Consider the following 21,199-nt stretch of genomic DNA (forward strand, 5'->3'; position numbering starts at 1 on the left):
GGGAGCGAGTGACTGGCACAGAAGACTGGTGTAATTGACAAGGGGATGGGGGTGGGGGGGGGGGGGGCACAAGGCAGTGCAGAAAGGTTATTAGGTGTATGATTGTCAGGAAGGTGAGATTTGGGTCTCGTTTCTTGGAGTGATTAAGATAATGAGGCAGCTTGATAGCTCGTAATGAGCACAGCTGACTGAGCTCTGCTTAGGGCTCCAGCCCTAAAGAGAACCAAATCATGTCATATTCTAGGAAACTCACAGAATGTCCCCGATTACCCTAAAGACAGAGACAATGAGGCAAGGGGGAAATTATCCAGGCCATTGCAAGCACCCATACCTCTCACCTGCTCCTAACACACAGACATGAAGGACACACACCTCTCTCCTGCTCCTAATACACAGACATGAAGGACACATACCTCTCACCTGCTCCTAATACACAGACATGAAGGACACATACCTCTCACCTGCTCCTAACACACAGACATGAAGGACACATACCTCTCCCCTGCTCCTAATACACAGACATGAAGGACACACACCTCTCTCCTGCTCCTAATACACAGACATGAAGGACACATACCTCTCACCTGCTCTTAATACACAGACATGAGGAAAATAAATCATGCCAGATTTATACAATTTGTTTTAGTTGAAAACGTTGGAGTTTATCCTCAAGAAAACACAATTTCCGGTTTGAGGGAACATTCTATCAACACAGACAGGGAATCGCCATCAGGGCTAATATTGCCCTAGAATACGCTAACATCTTTGTCAATTTTTGAGGATGAATTGATATATGTTAACCGAGACTTTATGCTGCATTGCCTTTTGTGGAAGAGGTATATAGATGATGTATTTCTGCTGTGGCAGGGCAACATAGAGTATCTTGTCAGCTTTGTCAATAGAAGTAACAAAGTACATACACTCAACTATCAAATGATAGCAGATTACATACAAATAAACTTTTTGGATGTTACAATTGAAAAGAGGGGTGATTATTTATCCACAGATATCTTTATATCTTTATTAAAGATACAGATAAGAATAACCTACTGCTTTAGAATAGGCTTCAACCCACCTACTCTAACTGAAAATATTCCATTGAGACCAGTGATGGGTCAAAAGAATTGTCTCTGATCCCATCCTGGGGGTCTTTACCACATGCAAGAGAAATGTATTGAGAGAATACACAAAAAATCACCTAGAAGAAGTAAAAAATATACAGAGGGATGAATGATTAAAACCGAAATGACAAACAACTGGCAGAGCTGACAGAATACCTTACATTTCACATTTTACTATTGCCTCATGATATATTAAGAAAACGCTGTGACGTTCGAAACGCGTTGGATGGGTCTTTTGTCACATTAAAGTGCCCTTTTAATTATTTTTTGTTTTGGGTCCTTCCTGCTCCGTTTGTGCTGGTGCGCTTTTTGGTCTCCCTTTTCCTGTATTGCATATATGTAGCTGCACAGCTTGCCTACCTAATACCAGAATGTGAGTATTGCTTATTTTCAGGGGAACCTGCCGATGAGACTGAGGGTGAGTGGGCTTGTACCATCTACCACCTGTCTTCAGGAGGATAGTACCCATACTATTACATATTAAATACTATGTTATTTATTAGTACCCTGGTATAGTGGTTTGGATTATTTTTGTTCATTACACCTGCATTTGAGCGCTTCAGCTATTTTCTATATTCTTATAGCAGAGGAAAGAACCTTTAGCCACTTTAACCAAATGGTGACAGAGTAAACAAGGGTGAGTCTCAAACCTGGCTGACTACAAGAAAACTAGGTACTACAGTAGATATCTGTGTTTAGGATTAATTTGTTTCACATGCAGTCGGTGGAGAGTGAGGAATATTTAAAACTGACAAAAAAATAATTGAAAAACTTGTGAACTAAGGCAGGGGTTCTCAACTCCTGTCCTCAAGACACCCCCCCCCCCCCCCAACAGGTAATGTTTTTTTAAGAATATCTCCGCTTTAGCACAGGTGGCTCAATCTTTGACTGATCCACTAATTGAGCCATCTGTGCTGAAGCTGGGATATCCTTAAAAACCTGACTTTTTGTGGGGGTCTTGAGGACACGAGTTGAGAACCCCTGAACTAAGGTATTTTAACAGCTAGATAGCAAACAGTCTAATTACAGTCTTGAAAAGGTCATTACTCAATTAACCACCTCGTCTTTTGGGCTCAGAAAACCAGCAGTTATGCGCCGTCTGCTATTCCGACTATAAAATGATCTGCTGATATGATTTAACTGTATTCATCTTGCTGATTCATGCTTTCTTTGCTGAATAAAGAAAGAAAACAAGAAACCATTTCAAAATGAACCCAGCATAAGTAATCATACTTTACCATCACAAGTAAAATGCCTTCATCCAATTAAAGTCTGATAATATTCATCTTACCCAAATGTGATGACTCGCAAGTTTCAACCGTTACTATACATAACTTATCATTTAATGTTATAAGGAAAAAGCCTTAAGAAACTGTGTTTTTCTGTGTATTTGTTTAAAAAGTTAATCAACGTTCTGTTATATCAGTTCTGGTCAACATTAGAACCCGAACTATCTCGTAGGTTCCATAATCTAAAGCAAAAGGGTGTCCTTAAAGGGTGGATGTCCCCTGGGTGGGAGGGTCCTTCTTCCACCCAATGCCGCCAACACAAGCTTTTGTAAAATGGACAAAGGGAATTGGCTCTCCAAAACAACATATAGAGAGTGAAGCCCGGATAACACACCATTATATTAAACTCTTATCTTCGAGTGTGGGAGGAGTTAACTCTTCAATCAGAAGGAAAAAGATAATATCACACATGACAAGATTTTCTCCACCGAAACCCAAAGAAGATCACACAAGTCTCAAAACCCAGTGGATAAAGGAAGGGACCGCAGCTACGTTCACTGAGAAAAAGAAAGGGTTGTGATACTATTCAGCAACAATCGAAATACTAATTACATAAGACTGCAAGAGTTCCAGGGGTGCGATACTTACTGGTAGATACCACTATCGAGGGTACCTGACTGTTACTGCTTAATGTATATACACCAAATTTGCCGGCCCATGCCCTTTTCACAGGTTTTTATTATGATTTTTGGGAGGGATTTCAATTGACTTGATGACTGGAACATTGACAGACCTGGAGGTAAGGGTACACCTCCTCATGCACACCTAGATACACTGGACTTCATAAACAAAAAACCTGAACGTATATAAAACACGTGGGGAAAGTATTGTGTAGGCGTATCCGTATAGGTGAAAAAGAACTAAAATCTGCAGTCTTTGCAGATGTTATCATTCATATCAAATCCACATGAAGCAATCTCCCTAATCATGGAAACAACTCAATACTTCAGGCTTTAGGATTCATTTTGGCACACCCAAGGCATTGCCTCTGAACCAGGGGGTCGAAGACTGAGCCACCTGTGCTGAAGCAGGGATATCCCCAATACCTGGCCTATTGGTGGCCTTCGAGGACTGGAGTTGCCCCCCTCCCCCCGCCCCCCACCCCCTATCTCTAAACAAATTGGCCAGACAAGACTGGAAAGAGGAATTTCAATTTAAATGCTGATCAAATGTTTAGGATTTCATCTCCACAGCTCTGTATCCCAATTATTCTCACTAAATAAGGAACTAATTAATCCGAGCTAATGTCACAAGATCTCCAAAAAATGGCAGCAATGAAATCTATCATTCGAGGTTCGATGGAGCTTCATTACAATAACTCTCTCCAAAAATGCAAGCAATCATTCTAATGCTTCTGTTGCTAATTAAAGGTAAAGACGAAAAAAAGCCTTAACTGATTGGGCCACCTGCGCTGAAGCAGGGATATTCCTAATACCTGGCCTGTTTGTGGCCCTTGAGGGCTGGAGTTGGCCACCTGATTTAAATGGTACCGTACTCCCACATGTTCCGCTACGTCGGCGGGGCTGTGTGCAGTTCCACCCACCTGCCTGTAAGGACGCCGCCGCTTTCCCTACCTTCCGCAACATCTCCCTCCAGCGGAGTCACGCACGCGCCTGTACCTCCTGGCAGGGACGCGCGCAAACTCCGTTCCCAGACCCCCGCTGCCTCCAGATCGGCAGACGCGTGCGCATCAACCCCAGGACGCATGCGCCGCCGTGGCAGACCGCCGCAGGTACTGGCGCCTCTCCTAAACAGTGCTGACACTGCTCTGCAATCCCGCCTGTGCCGCACATCGCAGACGTGTGCACACACCTCCGCACCTGACCCCAGCAATCATCCAGATGCCTGCGCACCTGCTTTACACCCTGCCTCCTCCTACCAGCGGTCCACCTACCACTGACATCATCGTTGGGACTGTCTCCCATTGGCCCTCACAGGTATTTCGTCTCAATCAGCCCTGGGCTGATTGCTGAGCATAGACTGTGCTCTGTCGTGCTTGCTACAAGCTGCCTTGCTGTGTACCTTGTCTCTTGAACCCTTGTCTCCCAGCCTTGACCCGGACTCCTGACCTCTGGCACCCTTGGACCCCGGCACGTCTACCGGACTTCTATGCTCTCCAATCCTCGACCTTGGCTTTGGACTTCGACTACTCTTGATCTCTCCAATCCCGACTACGGCAAGTACCTCTACAATCCTACACTCTCCTACCCTGACCCGGCTAACCCACACGACTCTGCTTTCCGGACCCGCCCTCGCGGCTGTAGGGCGGTAGTTTTCTTACATCCCCACCTCGGCCTCGCGGCCCAGTCTGGTTTGTGGTGAGCACGCGTGACACTGCCATCCCAGAAGTGCAGAAAGAATATGGTCCATTATGGCTACAGAACAGCTCACAGGCTGCATTCCTCTATCCCTCTGTACCACGCCGAGCTTCCGACAGGCCTCCCTCTCATGCCAGCTCGTGCCGGAAGCAGAGAGCACTGACATCAAGGGGGCTTCCGGCGCTCTGACGTCAGAGAGGCCCGTCGGCCTGCGACAGAGGGATAGAGTCATGCAGGGTGCCGCTAAGGGAGAGAGGACCGGCAGACGGGCCTGGCCAGGGTACAGGCCCAACTTTGCACACCCCTGCCGTATAGTACCCTTTTTTTAGAAATACAGGAAGTGAACAGTGCCTGTTTACTAACAAAGATGCTGTTGAACTAAAGTAAATAGAACAATGGAACCAGTAAAAAAAAGATTGTTCAAAGACGTAATAATAAGAGGCCCGGGGTCACATCCAAACTAAGCATTGTAATAGAACCTAAAAACTTATCTTTTCTAAATAAAGAACTCAGACACGTAAAATATTGAATGATTGCCATCATTTTCCTAATGTTTTTAGTTGGATGTTTTCCCATCCCAAATCCAGTCTGGTCTTAGAGATATATCTGGTAATAGCTTAATAAAAGTGTTTTATAGTCCACATTTAAAAGAGAAATGTGCCGGTAAGAGGTTGTATTCTCTGGATCCCTGCCTGGTATACTAATCAAAAACATGAAAGCATAGTTACAAGTGGATGAAGGATTTGTACCTCACCAAAGGACCTGGGAAACCTCTTGCTTTACAAATGTTAAAAGAAACTCCGCCGGGCAACCATCTGTTGCTAGAGAATTATTATTATTATGGAAGGAACTTAATATTTTTTCAATCTCATAGCAAGTTCAGTTCTGTTTAAGTATTTCCAAATGAGCAGGTGTCAGCCTAGGTGTCTTATTTTTCAAAAACTCCCAAAATAGGTTCTCCTCAGACCTCAGCCATAGAGAGAGCTGTAGAATTTGTGAAACTGAGCCAGAATGGGGTATGTCTCGTTGCTAGAGGATCTACAATCGCCTCTATAAATGTAGAAAATGTATAGGTTGTAACAATATCAGCCAGCAATTTGTTCGATTGAAACCTTATAACCTAGGAGTCTCAAATGCTTCTCTCCCCCCCCCCCCCCACCACCCAAGTATACTTTGTAAACGTGTTATGATTCCTTTTGAAATTCTTATAAATTGCAATTAGTGCTGTATTTACCTTCGGATTGCTAGTTCCATTCCAATGAAACACAAAAGAGATTAGTGAGCCTCTAAGTACAGCTTTCACCGTCCCTCATAAGAGCAGTGGTTTTGAAAGATCTTGAAAATGATTAAATCTGTTGGAAGAAGAATATTAAATCAGTTTTAAAGTAATTTTGTTTTGGGTGTTTCAGAGGTCGCCTTACTATAGTGCTATAAAGTCGCTATGTAATGAGTATGTAAATTAGAGTACTAAACAACTTATAACAAGAAATCAGATAAAAAGGGGAAAACCGCAGAAAAAAATCTATTAGGTATCATTGTGGTAAGTAATTTTCAGACGATCCAGCTAGCGTTTAGAGAAAATGTGTGATTAGGTTAAAGTGTTTCCCAAATTCCTTGGCCTTCCATGCACCCCTCCCGTTGTAATAATAACCAATCAGAATGTAGATAACCTTAAATGGCGTTTTAATTCCAAGAGCAGCTTTGTATAGAGTTAAGATTAAGATTCTATCCTCATCCACGTGACTCGTTACCACTATACAAATAACTAAACGTGTTCCAACTTTATACATGAAAATCTATGATCTTTTTAACCCCAGATAATAATTAAAGTATACTGTAGTTGGTCAGAACAAGGTATCTTGACACACCTTAGTTGAAAAAAGTGTATCTTGTATGTATGTATTAGTTGCAACAAGGTGAAATTATATAGCTTTGCTGTGCTGGGCTACAAACAGGTGCAGATAGGATCAGAGTAAGTAACATAACTAATACAGTATCTTCTGCACTGGAGGGAAGATGGCTAACCCTAACCTGTAACAGTAATAACCTGCTCAGCTCTACACTAACCCTAACCTGTAACAGTAATAACCTGCTCAGCTCTACACTAACCCTAACCCCGTAACAGTAATAACCTGTTCAGCTCTACACTAACCCTAACCTGTAACAGTAATAACCTGATCAGCTCTATACTAACCCTAACCTGTAACAGTAACACCCTGATCAGCTCTACACTAACCCTAACCCGTAACAGTAATAACCTGCTCAGCTCTACACTAACCCTAACCCCGTAACAGTAACACCCTGATCAGCTCTACACTAACCCTAACCCGTAACAGTAATAACCTGCTCAGCTCTACACTAACCCTAACCTGTAACAGTAATAACCTGATCAGCTATAAACTAACCCTAACCTATAACAGTAATAACCTGATCAGCTCTATACTAACCCTAACCCGTAACAGTAACACCCTGATCAGCTCTATACTAACCCTAACCTGTAACAGTAATAACCTGATCAGCTCTATACTAACCCTAACCTGTAACAGTAATAACCTGATCAGCTCTACACTAACCCTAACCCGTAACAGTAATAACCTGCTCAGCTATATACTAACCCTAACCTGTAACAGTAATAACCTGCTCAGCTATATACTAACCCTAACCTGTAACAGTAATAACCTGATCAGCTCTATACTAACCCTAACCTGTAACAGTAACACCCTGATCAGCTCTATACTAACCCTAACCTGTAACAGTAATAACCTGCTCAGCTCTATACTAACCCTAACCTGTAACAGTAATAACCTGATCAGCTCTATACTAACCCTAACCTGTAACAGTAATAACCTGCTCAGCTCTATACTAACCCTAACCTGTAACAGTAATAACCTGCTCAGCTCTATACTAACCCTAACCCCGTAACAGTAATAACCTGCTCAGCTCTACACTAACCCTAACCTGTAACAGTAATAACCTGCTCAGCTCTACACTAACCCTAACCCCGTAACAGTAACACCCTGATCAGCTATATACTAACCCTAACCCGTAACAGTAATAACCTGCTCAGCTCTACACTAACCCTAACCCCGTAACAGTAACAGTAACTGCCCAAGCAAAGGTTTCCCACAGTAACTAATGCCCGTGAGGACAAGGGTACAGTGAGAGTTGGGGACTCCACGCACCTTCAAAACAAGATTACGAAGTTTGAGCCACCTAAGAAAGCACTAACCAAAATCTGCAGCTGCCCAACAGGCAACAAACAGAGGTAGGAGTGCAGAATCAAAGACAGAAGAATCCTTAGCTGAGGAAGCTGAAAAGATAGGACGTTCTCTGGAAAGGGAGGTGGAGGTGCAACTCAGTCCCAAAGAAGCTGAACTGGTGACTCCGTTGTGTGGAGGAGGTGCAGAAAGACCGCTTCAAGAGCGGAAAACTCTAAGACCTAGTCCTAACTGCTCTACAACTGTTGACATACAGTTTGTCTACAAAAAGAAGAGTGCCCGACGCAACGGAAATCTCATGACCGCGCACTCGGTAAAAAGACTTTACTTGGAAAAAGTCCTCCTCGAGTGACTGAGGAGTGCTGATCTCAAGCACCTTCGGGAGGAGACAAAAATAAACTGGAGAAAGGGCTCCGATCCCAGCGGGACAGAGGGTTCTCTTCCTCCATCCACTCTCATTCAAGTCACAGAAAGATCTCGAATGAGAGTGGGAGGATGGGCTTTGGCCGTGGTAAGCCCGAGCTTCCCACAAACAGGGGAGGTATGTAACAGGGGACTTATCCCTGTTCACAAATGTGCCTCTAATCCAGCAGTGTGGTGGTTAACTGCTGGTAGGCAATTAACTGACACCACCTGGCTGATTACAGGTGGTAGAAAAAGCCTGCCTCTGAGACAGGAAGTGAGACTCCTTAGCTCACACCTGAGCTGAACTAGGAGACAGAGCAGAGATTCCTTAGTCCACAACTGGGCTGAACCAAGGAAGGACAGATGTCTTGATGGACAAGCTGACCACAAGACAAAGGGGACAAGATTCTAACCTGGAGCCTGGAGATTGCCTTAGCACACACGGGTGCGGATCCAAGAGAGCAGAGAAGCTTCCCCTACAGCAGCCAAGCTAACAGATAAGACTTTTCGTATAAGACTTTATTTTCCAATGACTGTTGTCTATATATATATATCTACTATATATTTCTGAAAGCACTGTATGTCTGCGTCCCTAGCGGCAATCTCATTGGTCCCTTGGCCTGCCCGCCCCCGCACCTCTCATTGGCCTGAGGCAGAGTGACGGGCAAAAAAAACCACACACACACACACACACACACACACACACACACACACCTCACTCTCCCCCTCCTCACACACACACACACACCCTCACTCTCCCCCGTCAGTTGGACCGCAGCTCACCTTCCACACACACCCCCCCCCTTCTGTCCCGGTGCCCCTCACTCTCTCCCCCCACCTCACCCAAATCCCCACGCTCCGCAACATCCCCAGCCGCACCCTCACCGTGCGCCGCGGCCCTCCTGCTCAGCAGCAAACTCCAGGCTCCTCCCCCCTCACGGCGCGGCCCGGGCCTCCTGCTCTCCCCCTCACGTGCGCCGCTACCGGAGAGGGGAAGCGCGGGCCGGGCCTCCTGCTCTCCCCCTCACGTGCGCCACTACCGGAGAGGGGAAGCGCGGCGCGGGACTCCCCCTCACGTGCGCCGCTACCGGAGAGGGGAAGCGTGGCGCGGGACTCCCCCTCACGTGCGCCGCTACCGGAGAGGGGACGCGCGGCGCGGGACTCCCCCTCACGTGCGCCGCTACCGGAGAGGGGAAGCGCGGCGCGGGACTCCCCCTCATGTGCGCCGCTACCGGAGAGGGGAAGCGCGGCGCGGGACTCCTGCCACTCTTGCCCCCCCCCCCAGCTTCCCGAACTCACCTCCTGCCCCAGCCAGATGCCATGGGGTCAAGGTAAGTCACCCACCGTCTCCCACCCACGCACTGTCACCCAGTCACCCACACACCCACCCAGTCACTTTCACCCAGTCACCCACCCACCCAGTCACCCACCCACTCACTCAGTCACCCACTCAGTCACCCACCCACCCACTCAGTCACCCACCCACCCACTCAGTCACCCACCCACTCAGTAACCCACCCACTCAGTAACCCACCCACTCACTTAGTCACCCACCCACTCACTTAGTCACCCACCCACTCACTCAGTCACCCACCCACTCACTCACTCAGTCAAGTCACCCACTCACTCACTCAGTCAAGTCACCCACCCACCCACCCAGTCAAGTCACCCACACACCCACCCTGTCAAGTCACCCACCCACCTACCCAGTCAAGTCACCCACCCACCTACCCAGTCAAGTCACCCACCCAGTCACCCAGAGTCACCCACCCAGTCAGTCACCCACCCACCCAGTCAGTCACCCACCCACCCAGTCACCCACCCACCCACCCAGTCACTTTCACCCAGTCACCCACCCACCCAGTCACTTTCACCCAGTCACCCACCCACCCACCCACTCAGTCAACTCAGTCAACTCAGTCACCCACCCACTCACCCACCGACTCACTCACCCACCCACTCAGTCACCCACCCAGTCACTCAGTCACCCACCCAGTCACTCAGTCACCCACCCATTCAGTCACCCATTCAGTCAGTCACCCAGTCACCCACCCATTCAGCCAGTCAGTCAGTCACCCACTCACCCACCCAGTCACCCACCCACCCAGTCAGTCACCCACTCACCCACCCAGTCAGTCACCCACTCACCCAGTCAGTCACCCACTCACCCACCCAGTCAGTCACCCACTCACCCACCCAGTCAGTCACCCACTCACCCACCCAGTCAGTCACCCACTCACCCACCCAGTCAGTCACCCACTCACCCACCCACTCACCCACCCAGTCAGTCACCCACTCACCCACCCAGTCAGTCACCCACTCACCCACCCAGTCAGTCTCCCACTCGCCCACCCAGTCAGTCTCCCACTCACCCACCCAGTCAGTCTCCCACTCACCCACCCAATCAGTCTCCCACTCACCCACCCAGTCAGTCTCCCACCCAGTCAGTCTCCCACCCAGTCAGTCTCCCACCCAGTCAGTCTCCCACCCAGTCAGTCTCCCACCCAGTCAGTCTCCCACCCACTCTCCCACTCAGTCTCCCACTCACCCACTCATTCAGTTTCCCACTCATCCACCCATTCAGTTTCCCACTCACCCACCCATTCAGTTTCCCACTCACCCACCCATTCAGTTTCCCACTCACCCACTCATCCACCCATTCAGTTTCCCACTCACCCACCCATTCAGTCTCCCACTCACCCACCCATTCAGTCTCCCACTCACCCACCCATTCAGTCTCACACTCACCCACCCATTCAGTCTCACACTCACCCACCCATTCAGTCTCACACTCACCCACCAAGTCTCACCCAAAACCACCCACCCAGTCACTGACCCCACCCACCCACTCACCGACCCCACCCACCCACTCACCGACCCCACCTACCCACTCACTGTCCCACCCAGTCACCGACCCCAGTCACTGACCCACCCAGTCACCGACCCTGAAAAAGTCACCCAGTCACCGAAGTCACCCACCCACCCAAAGTCACCCACCCACCCAAAGTCACCCACCCACCCACCAACCCAGAGTCACCCACCCACCCACCGACCCAGAGTCACCCACCCACCCACCGACCCAAAGTCACCCACCCACCGACCCAAAGTCACCCACCCACCGACCCAAAGTCATCCACCCCCCGACCCAACTCACCCACCCACCGACCCAACTCACACACCCAACCACCGACCCAAAGTCACCCACCGACCCAAAGTCACCCACCCACCGACCCAAAGTCAAACCGACCCAAAGTCACCCACCCACCAACCCAAAGTCACCCACCCACCGACCCAAAGTCACCCACCCACCGACCCAAAGTCACCTACCCACCGACCCAAAGTCACCCACCCACCGACCCAAAGTCAAACCGACCCAAAGTCACCCACCCAGTCACCGACCAAAACTCACCCACTCAGTCACCAACCCACCCACCCACTCAGTCAAGTGTCACCCACCCACCCACACAGTCACCCACACACTCAGTCAACTCAGTCACCCACCTAGCTGTCAAGGGGGGGGGGGAAGCCTAACCCTGTCGTACGCCCCCCCCAAAATTACATCCCGGGCAACGCCGGGTCTCTCAGCTAGTATATGTATAAATATGACTTGTGCTGGTGAATAGCTTGGGTAGCCACCCAGTTAAAATGGGCTGGAATATAAGAATACATAAATGCCAAAGTGGAGCAGGTTTTGTTTGGCTCACTATTTCGCTTATGTTGATTTTTTTTGCTGAGTTTAAAGCGACAGGCACACTAAAGCCTTGTTTTAATTTCACCTTACAACAGTCTCCATTGTGTACCTCTGCACATGTCCTCCTACACTAACCCTAACCCGTAACAGTAATAACCTGATCAGCTCTACACTAACCCTAACCTGTAACATTAATAACCTGCTCAGCTCTATACTAACCCTAACCTGTAACAGTAATAACCTGCTCAGCTATATACTAACCCTAACCCGTAACAGTAATAACCTGATCAGCTCTACACTAACCCTAACTTGTAACAGTAACACCCTGATCAGCTCTACACTAAACCTAACCTGTAACAGTAACACCCTGATCAGCTATATACTAACCCTAACATGTAACAGTAACACCCTAATCAACTATATACTAACCCTAACATGTAACAGTAACACCCTGATCAACTATATACTAACCCTAACCTGTAACAGTAACACCCTGATCAGCTATATACTAACCCTAACCTGTAACAGTAATAACCTGCTCAGCTCTACACTAACCCTAACCCGTAACAGTAACACCCTGATCAGCTCTACACTAACCCTAACCTGTAACAGTAATAACCTGCTCAGCTCTACACTAACCCTAACCCGTAACAGTAATAACCTGATCAGCTCTACACTAACCCTAACCCGTAACAGTAACACCCTGATCAGCTCTATACTGCAGAAAATAGATACAATGAGAATAAACTAATACTATGGAAACCAGAAAATAGATTATAATTTTTTTTTTTTAAAACCTGTATATTTTAATATTTTAAGGGGCAGGGGTAAAAAGAGGGATAGGAGAAAATCATACAGAATAAACACATAACAAATTATACATAAGGCCAAGAGAATGGGTATCGAGGGGTAATAAAAAAAATTAAAACATGTGGTCACTCCCTGCGGTTCATCAAAAATCAAGCGTTTGTCTAGATAAAGTGTGCACTACTGCCACCCCAAGCCCTTCACACCTCACCGTATGACACACACTATAGTAAAACTGAAGCAGCCCCGCTATCCCCAATCTGCCCTCGGAGGCGAACCATGGTTCCTATTCAAGGGCACATTAGTGGCATTTCTCTTTCAGAAATGCTCCATCACCAACACATGCCAACCCCAGCCCTTAATGATGTTTAGATCAGGTGTCACTTGTTTGTTCCAAAATGCCGCATTACGACACCTGGTTGCGGAGAGAACATGAGTTACGAGTTTAGATGAGTGTTTAGGTAGATCAGGTGGCGGTCTGCCCAACTGGGCCGTCCACGGATCTGGTTTCATAGAGGTACCCAATAAGGAATTAATGAAGGACACTTGTCACTTGCATCTTCTAAAACAGGCAGGAAAATAAGGAGTTATTGATGGCGTGTAACCATTCCGGAGATAAGTACCATCGAAATAATAATTTATAAGCGTTTACTTTAATAATGGTGTATATTGAACTCTTGGCCGCTGCCTTACAAATGTCCCCCAATCTAGGGCTGGCGCAAGGGTATGAGGCACCCTAGGCGAACCTTCAGCCTTGTGCCCACCTCCCACCCCCAATTTACTTTCACTTTTCACAGGATATGTACAAGAAATGCACATTAGAATTTTATTTTCTGTTTAGGAAATGCAAAAACAAATTTCTTCAGGTTTTTTTTTTTTTTGTGCAATCTAATTTTATATTGTCAAGGTGGATAGCCCAACAAGTCTTTCCCCCTCCCCTCATTCTCTCGACCCCTCTCAGTTAAAAGTTCCTACCTGTGGAGTGGAGCGGGGGAAGACCTTCCTGGCGGCAGACACCAGAAGTTTTCACTGACTTCTAGGTCGGACTGCTGGAGTGGGCTCCGTCCTCCGTCTGTGTTTGATATTATCCCAGCCCCTAGTGTGTCCCTAGAATTTCACAGTAGGCATTTGCTAAGTTGGGAAACAGTGGGTTAAACTGTAACTGTAGTGGTTTATTCTGAACAATAACAACCAAACATTAGGCTCACTTTAAGAAAACCAAACCACAAAATAAAACCCTACTCCCTTTTGACTTACTAAACATCTCAGGCTCTATCTACCTGGCTGGCCAGATAAGACAGTTACCAGCCCCAAACATACCCTCCTGTTTAGAGACAGATTATCAATGAGCGATATAAAAGTCCTTATTAGTTAGTTGCTGGGGTATCCCTCCCAGGGTCTCCAGGTAATTCCCTCAGCAGGATTGAAACGCTGGTTCCTTGTATAATCCGCTCCGTTCAGCAGCTTGTTGGCCCTTGAGGCAATCCTCTGCCTGGGTGTGAGTCCCAGCAGCCCTGCTTCCTGCAGGCCTCGGGCCAGACCAACCAGTATCCTCCTGGTCGGGGAGAAGTCTCTGTACCATCCTGGCTGGGGAAAGACAAGCTCAATGTCTCTGGCAGTTTCCTGCATTTTAAACCTCCTGTTCATAGAGGAGTGCTGGCTTCATTGGCTGCACCTGAAGCTACCCTCTCTAGGAGGAATTTAACTGCCGGCATGCTGGAAAGCACACACACTGCACTACTCCAGCATACAGATATAGTGACTCTGTCACTGTGGATAGAGAGGGTGCTAGTCGGATATTGAGGGAAAGGACATTCCAGATTTGTGGGGGTTGGTGAGAAAGGTTTAAGGCGGGAGAGGGCCTTAGACACAAAAGGGGTAAAGGGAAGACATCCCTCAGCCGAACACAAGAGTTGGGATGGTTCATAGCGAGAAATTAGGGCTGAGATGTAAGGAGGGGCAGAGGAGGGTATAGTGATATATTAGGGCTGAGATGTAAGGAGGATCAGAAGAGTGTAAAGCTTTAAAAGTGAGGAGGAGGATTGAGTGTGTGATACGGAATTTGATAGGGAGTCAGGAGAGGGATTTCAGCAGGGGAGACGCTGAGACAGATTTAGGAAAGAGTAAAGTGATTCTGGCAGCAGCGTTTACGATAGATAGTTGGGGAGACAGGTGAGAGGCAGGAAAGCCGGACAGCAGGAGGTTACAGTAATCGAGACAGGAGACGTATGCTTTATTAGCCAGCAGCTTTAAAGCAGCAGTTCAAGCAATATCCTACATGTGTTTTTGTTTTTTTAATAAATCAGTTCTGTACTATGGGAAATACTTGTAGCATTAAAAAAAAAAAAAAAGAATGTTTTAAAGACATTTTTAATGTTTCTAATGTATGAAGCAATTCCAAAGTGACAGCCCCCTTCCCCTTCTGATTGGCTCTGGCTCTTGAGCCCCGCCCTCTCTCTAGCAGTTCTCTAGCAGTGCACCAATTGTATCTAGTAACTGCCCAGTCAATCATATTCCAGGAACTACATGGCCAAAAATGCTCTGCAAGAACTGAATTAAATAACCCTGGGCAAGCAATCTATTACAGTCGATTACAGGAGAACGGATCGATCTGCAGCTTAGCAAATCACTTGTCAGTGTGCAGATTGTATTGATGCACATATTGAATAGGAAAAAAAAATATATATATTTTAAAAACGTCAGCTTGAACTGCAGCTTTAAACAGAAAACAGCTTCGTATTAGCAAAGTTAGAGCAGAAAATAACAACCAGGCCTAACCCCATGTGGGGGACTGACTAACGCTTCAGCAGTACCTGAGGGATTAAAGTCTAGGCTTCTTACCAACCTTTTACACAAGTCCAAAAAGAGGCACCTGTAGAGAGGGTGCCCACCAGTTTTTTTTTTAGTTTAATTTTCTTTCATACTATTGCTGTACATGTGGAGGGTATTCAGAAAAGCCTTACGTTTAGGAGTTATAATAAAACATATTAATAAAGGGCAAGCACTGAGTCATGGAAGGAACAGCTTCCTTAACAGAAAGGGAGAGAGTTACAGGCACAGGTAAATTATACTGATGGAGAAAATTCAAGGGAGAATAAGGTAGATGCTTTTTAAAAATAAATTAATCCCCTCTGACTGCTTTATCCACACAAATAATCTCATTAAAATTGGATTAACATGAGTCCTAAATTGTCTTAGAACTTACCTTTCTCTTTCAGAGTTTGCCGGTGCCCTCAGGGGGGAGAAGTGACGCTGGCTCAGGCTGGTTCCAACTCTCGCACCCAGCAGAATTCGGGTTTTATGAGACGGCTTTGGGATCGGCTCCATGTCCGGAAACAGGGGGGAAAGTGCTGTGTTATTGGGGCTCTGAGCCTGAAAAGAATAAAAAACGTCCCTGCTATTTAACCCTTCCGTGGTGGGAGAACAGCGCATTGCTTTGCTCCGTCACGGCTTTTCAATAAAAAACGTATTTTATTAGTAGGCTCTTTGCAAGTAAAACCTTTTAACCCCTTCAATATGTTGGCAGCTAAGGGATTAGCAAACACATTTTCTCCACATTATAGGAAAATATCATTACTAAAGTAGGATTGTTTTTTCCCCAAACTTTGTGTTTTCTAAAGTTTTCAAAAGTAAGGGGATACAAAAATTAAAAGGGGGGAGAGGATGGGTGGGGTTAAGGGCACAGAAAGAAAAGTGGAATGGGGTGGTGGGTGGTAGGGGGTACATTTCCAGTAGTTCAGTCACTTTAGCTGTTAGAAAGTTATTGAAATATACATATACATATGAGATAATATAGAGAGAAGAGTAGGATGTGTTTTAAGTATTTAAAATTAAATTTCCCTATATGTTTATGTTTTAAAAATAATTTCCCTGATTCATTCTGTTAATCAAATAAAATATAGACTGTCATAGGGCAAATGATATTTTATTAGGGAGAAAAATAAATATATATATATATATATATATATATTTCTTAATAACAAGGAATGTGAAATGTGTGCGGGTGATAAAGAGGGTCCAGTTACTAGGGTGAGCCTGGGGAGATACATCACAAATATCTGGAGATAAGTCTTGTTACAGATACCAAAACGATATTTTTTGTAATGAAGAATAACATCAGTAGAGCCGCACACTCCGGTACATTACCGGCTCACGTAAACCTGTCCCGTCCGTTATAGAAATCTGGGTCAATTTAGATGTGTTAAAAGGAACTCAGCATGGGAGAAAGATTTTGTAGAGCAATCAGAGATAATTACAAAAATATTTTTGTAATGAGGATATGACAAAGCCCTTAACACAGCTAATAACACAACAACAAGAAAATGCAGTTACAAAGAAATAAAATTGCTTCTAACAAAAAAAAAACAAAATCATGAAATCCATAATTTTTAACTATATATACATCTTTTTATAAATTTAGAAATATTTTAAGCAAACACTGAAACATTCTTTTATGTGATCCAGTTTTAAAAGAAATGTTACCACAGAATTATAGTATTGTATACAAAAAAGAGTTTCTCACCTTCATACCTAAAACTTAAAAAAAATAAAAATAAAATGTAAATATTGATATTTGATTGTTTTGAAAGGATGGCCCCTTTGTGGTCAAATCAATATGACCAAATAGTTTGAACACAAAAATGTTCTTGACTTGTTAGGGGACAATCTTCTGACATTAAAGATTTGGCTGATTGGGACAGTTCATGTTATTTATTGGAACGCCCTTGCGGGTTGCAGTATGTTAGACTAAAAAAAAGAGAATTTATAAACATCAACGTAACATAGAAAAGGAACTGAGGACTCATAGTGTGTCTAGATGAAGCCCATGATTGCAAAGTTTTTTTAATTCATAGAAGTATAGAAATGATAAACAACACCATTCTTGTCAACCCTCCCAAAATATCCTTTATAGATAGCACCTTTCCGGACTCCCCATATTGGGGGCATCCTCCCCATATTGAGGGTATCCTCCCACGCCGCATGTTCAGGGTAGATTCTCGGACTTCCCATATTGAGACCAGTCTCCTGGGCTTCTCAAATTGTGGGAAGTCCCCTAGACTCCCATATTGAGGGCAGCATCCTGGACTCCTCATATTGAGGACAGCTCCTGTGTGTGATTATGGGGTAAGGCCAGTTTGTGGACCTGTTGAAAGGTGGGAGTTAAGACTCTATATTAGGAAGAAGAGAAAACTCTTGGATATTTAAATGTGAAGAAAACATGACTGCATCTAAGTCAACCAACTGGTTTTAAGCATGGGGGCTCCCAGTTGCAAAACTGTGTGTGTGCAGAATCTTGGTGTTGTCCTTGACTGTAACTGGACCCTTAAACATCAGGTATCAGCCGTGGTCAAACCTTCAGGATTAGGCACTTGATCCCCGTAGAGGATCTTACTACGCTTGTCCATGCCTTTGTGTCCTCATGCCTGGAATACTGCAATGCACTCTACTTGGGCATTCCCGGAAAAAGAGCGGCGCCGCCTGCAGCTGGTGCAGAACGCTGCGGCCAGATTGTTAACAACCAGACCCGTTCTTGCCACCGGTTCTCCAATCTCTGCACTCACTGCCTTTAAAATGGCGAATTTATTTCAATATGGGCTTGTTACATTCATAGGATACATGCCCAGGGTCCCAACTATCTGAGAGAGCTTCTAGTTCTCTACACTCCCATTCGCTTACCTCCATCTGCAGATGAAGGACTCCTAACAGTTCCCAGAATCTCCTTCACATCCTTTGGGGCCCCAGCTTTTAGCCCAGCTGCTCCTCTCTCATACATCCCAGCTGCCCAATAGGAATGCTCCTTCTCCAGTCACATGGTTCCCTGGCATCAGCTGTGTGCTGTATTCCCGCTGCTCCTGCTGGCTGAACATGGACTTCTGCTGCTACCGCCACCAGGACGTCTGCTGCTGCTTCCATGATGTCGCAGCGATCCTCCTCACCCTCCACAGTGGTCTTCCTCACCCTGCAGGTAAGTGCCGGCCGGGTAACCGGGTACCCGGCCGGGCAAAATGGTTCCTTTTGCCCGGTTTTCGGAAAATTTAGGACCCGGTACAACACTAATGCAGTGACGCCGTTTACGAGCACTTTGTTGAGAAGGGACAGAGACTTTATCAGCTTGGTGTCTCCCTGTTTATGCACACCTCAATACTTATACATATGTAAGTGTAACGTTTTAAGGTTCTCTCATTGGAATTTAAATACGATTGCATTTTCCTTTTTTGCGCTTTTTTCTTCTGAGGTTTACTAGAAATCTGGGTGCTTAACCTGTTGACTTTTAGTTGAATTCAAGTCTCACTGATACCAATCAGTATCTTCCTTGTGTAATCTAGAGAGCTTTTTTTCTTATTTGTATTCAGTATCTTCCTTGGACAGAACCACCAATTCTGGGATGTTTGAGGTTGACGTCTCTGTGACAGCCCTGGGATTTGTATAGGCGGTCTCCAGCTTTTCTCATATAATTTATCTGACACTTTTTAAAGTCAAATTTATAACTCAGATTGGTATGTGTGACAAGGCACAGAGGGTCCATAGGGTGACACTGTGACAAGACACGGCCTTAATATGAAGTTAGCCTCAGGGTGACATTGTGACAGGACACGGCCTCAAGGTGACAATGTGACAACACGGCCTTGAAGTGACAGAATATTGGCCTTAGGACGACACTCAACAGGAAACAATCTCAGGGTGACACTGTGACAGGAAACGGATTCATAGCCTACAATTGTACCTATTTCTATGCCCTGTACCTATTAAAACCAGCTGTACCGATTGTACCTTTTTCTGCCTTTGAGGGCCGAGGAGCGCTGCGCTAACACTCCCATTGGTTAATGTGACAGGGCACAGCCTCGGGGTGTGTGACAGGGCACAGCCTCGGGTGCTGCTGTGACGGGGCATGGCCTCGGGGTGTGTGACAGGGCACGGCCTCAGGGTGAAGCTGTGACAGGGCACGGCCTCGGGGTGTGTGACAGGGCACCGCCTTGGGGTGTTGCTGTGACAGGGCACGGCGTCGGGGTGACGCTGTTCCAGGGCACAGCTTTGGGGTGACACTGTGGAAGGCACGACTTTGGGGTGATGCTGTGACATGGCACGGTCTCGGGGTGACACTGACAGGGCACAGCCTCAGGGTGACGCTTTGACAGGGCACGGTCTCAGGGTGACGCTTTGACAGGGCACGGTCTCAGGGTGACACTGTGACAGGGCACAGTCTCGGGGTGACACTGTGACAGGGCACGGCCTCATGGTGTGTGCTAGGGTACGGCCTTGGGTTGTGTGACAGAGCACAGCCTCGGGGTGACACAGCCTTGGGGTGTGTGACAGGGCACGGCCTCAGGGTGACGCTGTGACAGGGCACGGTCTCATGGTGTGACAGGGCACGGCCTCGAGGTGGCGCTGTGACGGCGAGGTGGCGCTGTGACAGGGCACGGTCTCAGGTTTTGTGACAGGGCACGGTCTCATGGTGTGACAGGGCACGACCTCGGGGGGGGGGCGCTTTGACAGGGCACGGTCTCATGGTGTGGCAGGGCACGGTCTAATGGTGTGACAGGGCACGGCTACGGGGTGTGTGACAGGGCACGGTCTCTGGGTGACACGGCCTCGGGGTGTGTGACAGGGCACGGTCTCGGGTTGTGTGACAGGGCACGGTCTCTGGGTGACACGGCCTCGGGGTGTGTGACAGGGCAAGGTCTCATGGTGTGGCAGGGCACGGTCTCATGGTGTGGCAGGGCACGGTCTAATGGTGTGACAGGGCACGGCTACGGGGTGTGTGACAGGGCACGGTCTCTGGGTGTGTGACAGGGCACGGTCTCATAGTGTGGCAGGGCACGGTCTCATGGTGTGACAGGGCACAACCTCGGGGTGTGTGACAGGGCACGGTCTCGGGGTGTGTGACTGGGCACGGTCTCTGGGTGTGTGACAGGGCACGGCCTCGGGGTGTGACAGGGCACGGTCTCGGGGTGTGTGACAGGGCACGGTCTCGGGGTGTGTGACAGGGCACGGCCTCGGGGTGTGTGACAGGGCACGGCCACTGGGTGACACGGCCTCATGCTGTGTGACAGGCCAGCTGACACAGGCCCGTGTTTATTTTCGCACACAGAGGCCAAGATGGCTGCCGCTCCCGTGCTCGCACAACGCGCGCCTCTCCCTTGGTTACGTGCACGCGCAGCCCGCCCGGCCGCAGAGAACGTTCCAGAGCGTCGTGCCGCAGCGCGAGGACATGGGCGTGTCCTCCCTTTCCCTGCCTTCCCCCTCTCTGCCCTGGCCGCGCCCCGTGTGGCCCTTAGGTATCCTGGGAGATGTAGTCCGACGGCCGCTGCATGTTCCTGGGACTGACCCACGAAAAGACTACAGCTCCCGT

The 21,199-nt window shown here is 47.3% G+C and overlaps 1 protein-coding gene across 10 annotated transcripts in view; it reads right to left on the reverse strand.

Moving 5' to 3' along the window:
* The window catches only part of LOC142466125 (5-hydroxytryptamine receptor 3A-like), a 51,043-nt gene extending 29,892 nt beyond the window's left edge, over positions 1–21,151 (reverse strand). The window contains exons 1-6 of one of the 10 annotated variants that reach the window (XM_075570897.1): positions 18,526–21,151; positions 16,055–16,221; positions 14,170–14,436; positions 13,825–13,956; positions 5,963–6,080; positions 2,181–2,294 (exon numbers count right to left, since the gene is read on the reverse strand). The gene's annotated coding sequence lies outside the window, so the exon portion shown is untranslated. The other 9 variants (XM_075570895.1, XM_075570901.1, XM_075570898.1 and 6 more) reach the window with 9 other exon arrangements.
* Positions 21,152–21,199: the final 48 nt, after the last annotated feature.

Source organism: Ascaphus truei, chromosome 14 (genome assembly GCF_040206685.1).
Source record: "Ascaphus truei isolate aAscTru1 chromosome 14, aAscTru1.hap1, whole genome shotgun sequence".
NCBI lineage: Eukaryota > Metazoa > Chordata > Amphibia > Anura > Ascaphidae > Ascaphus > Ascaphus truei.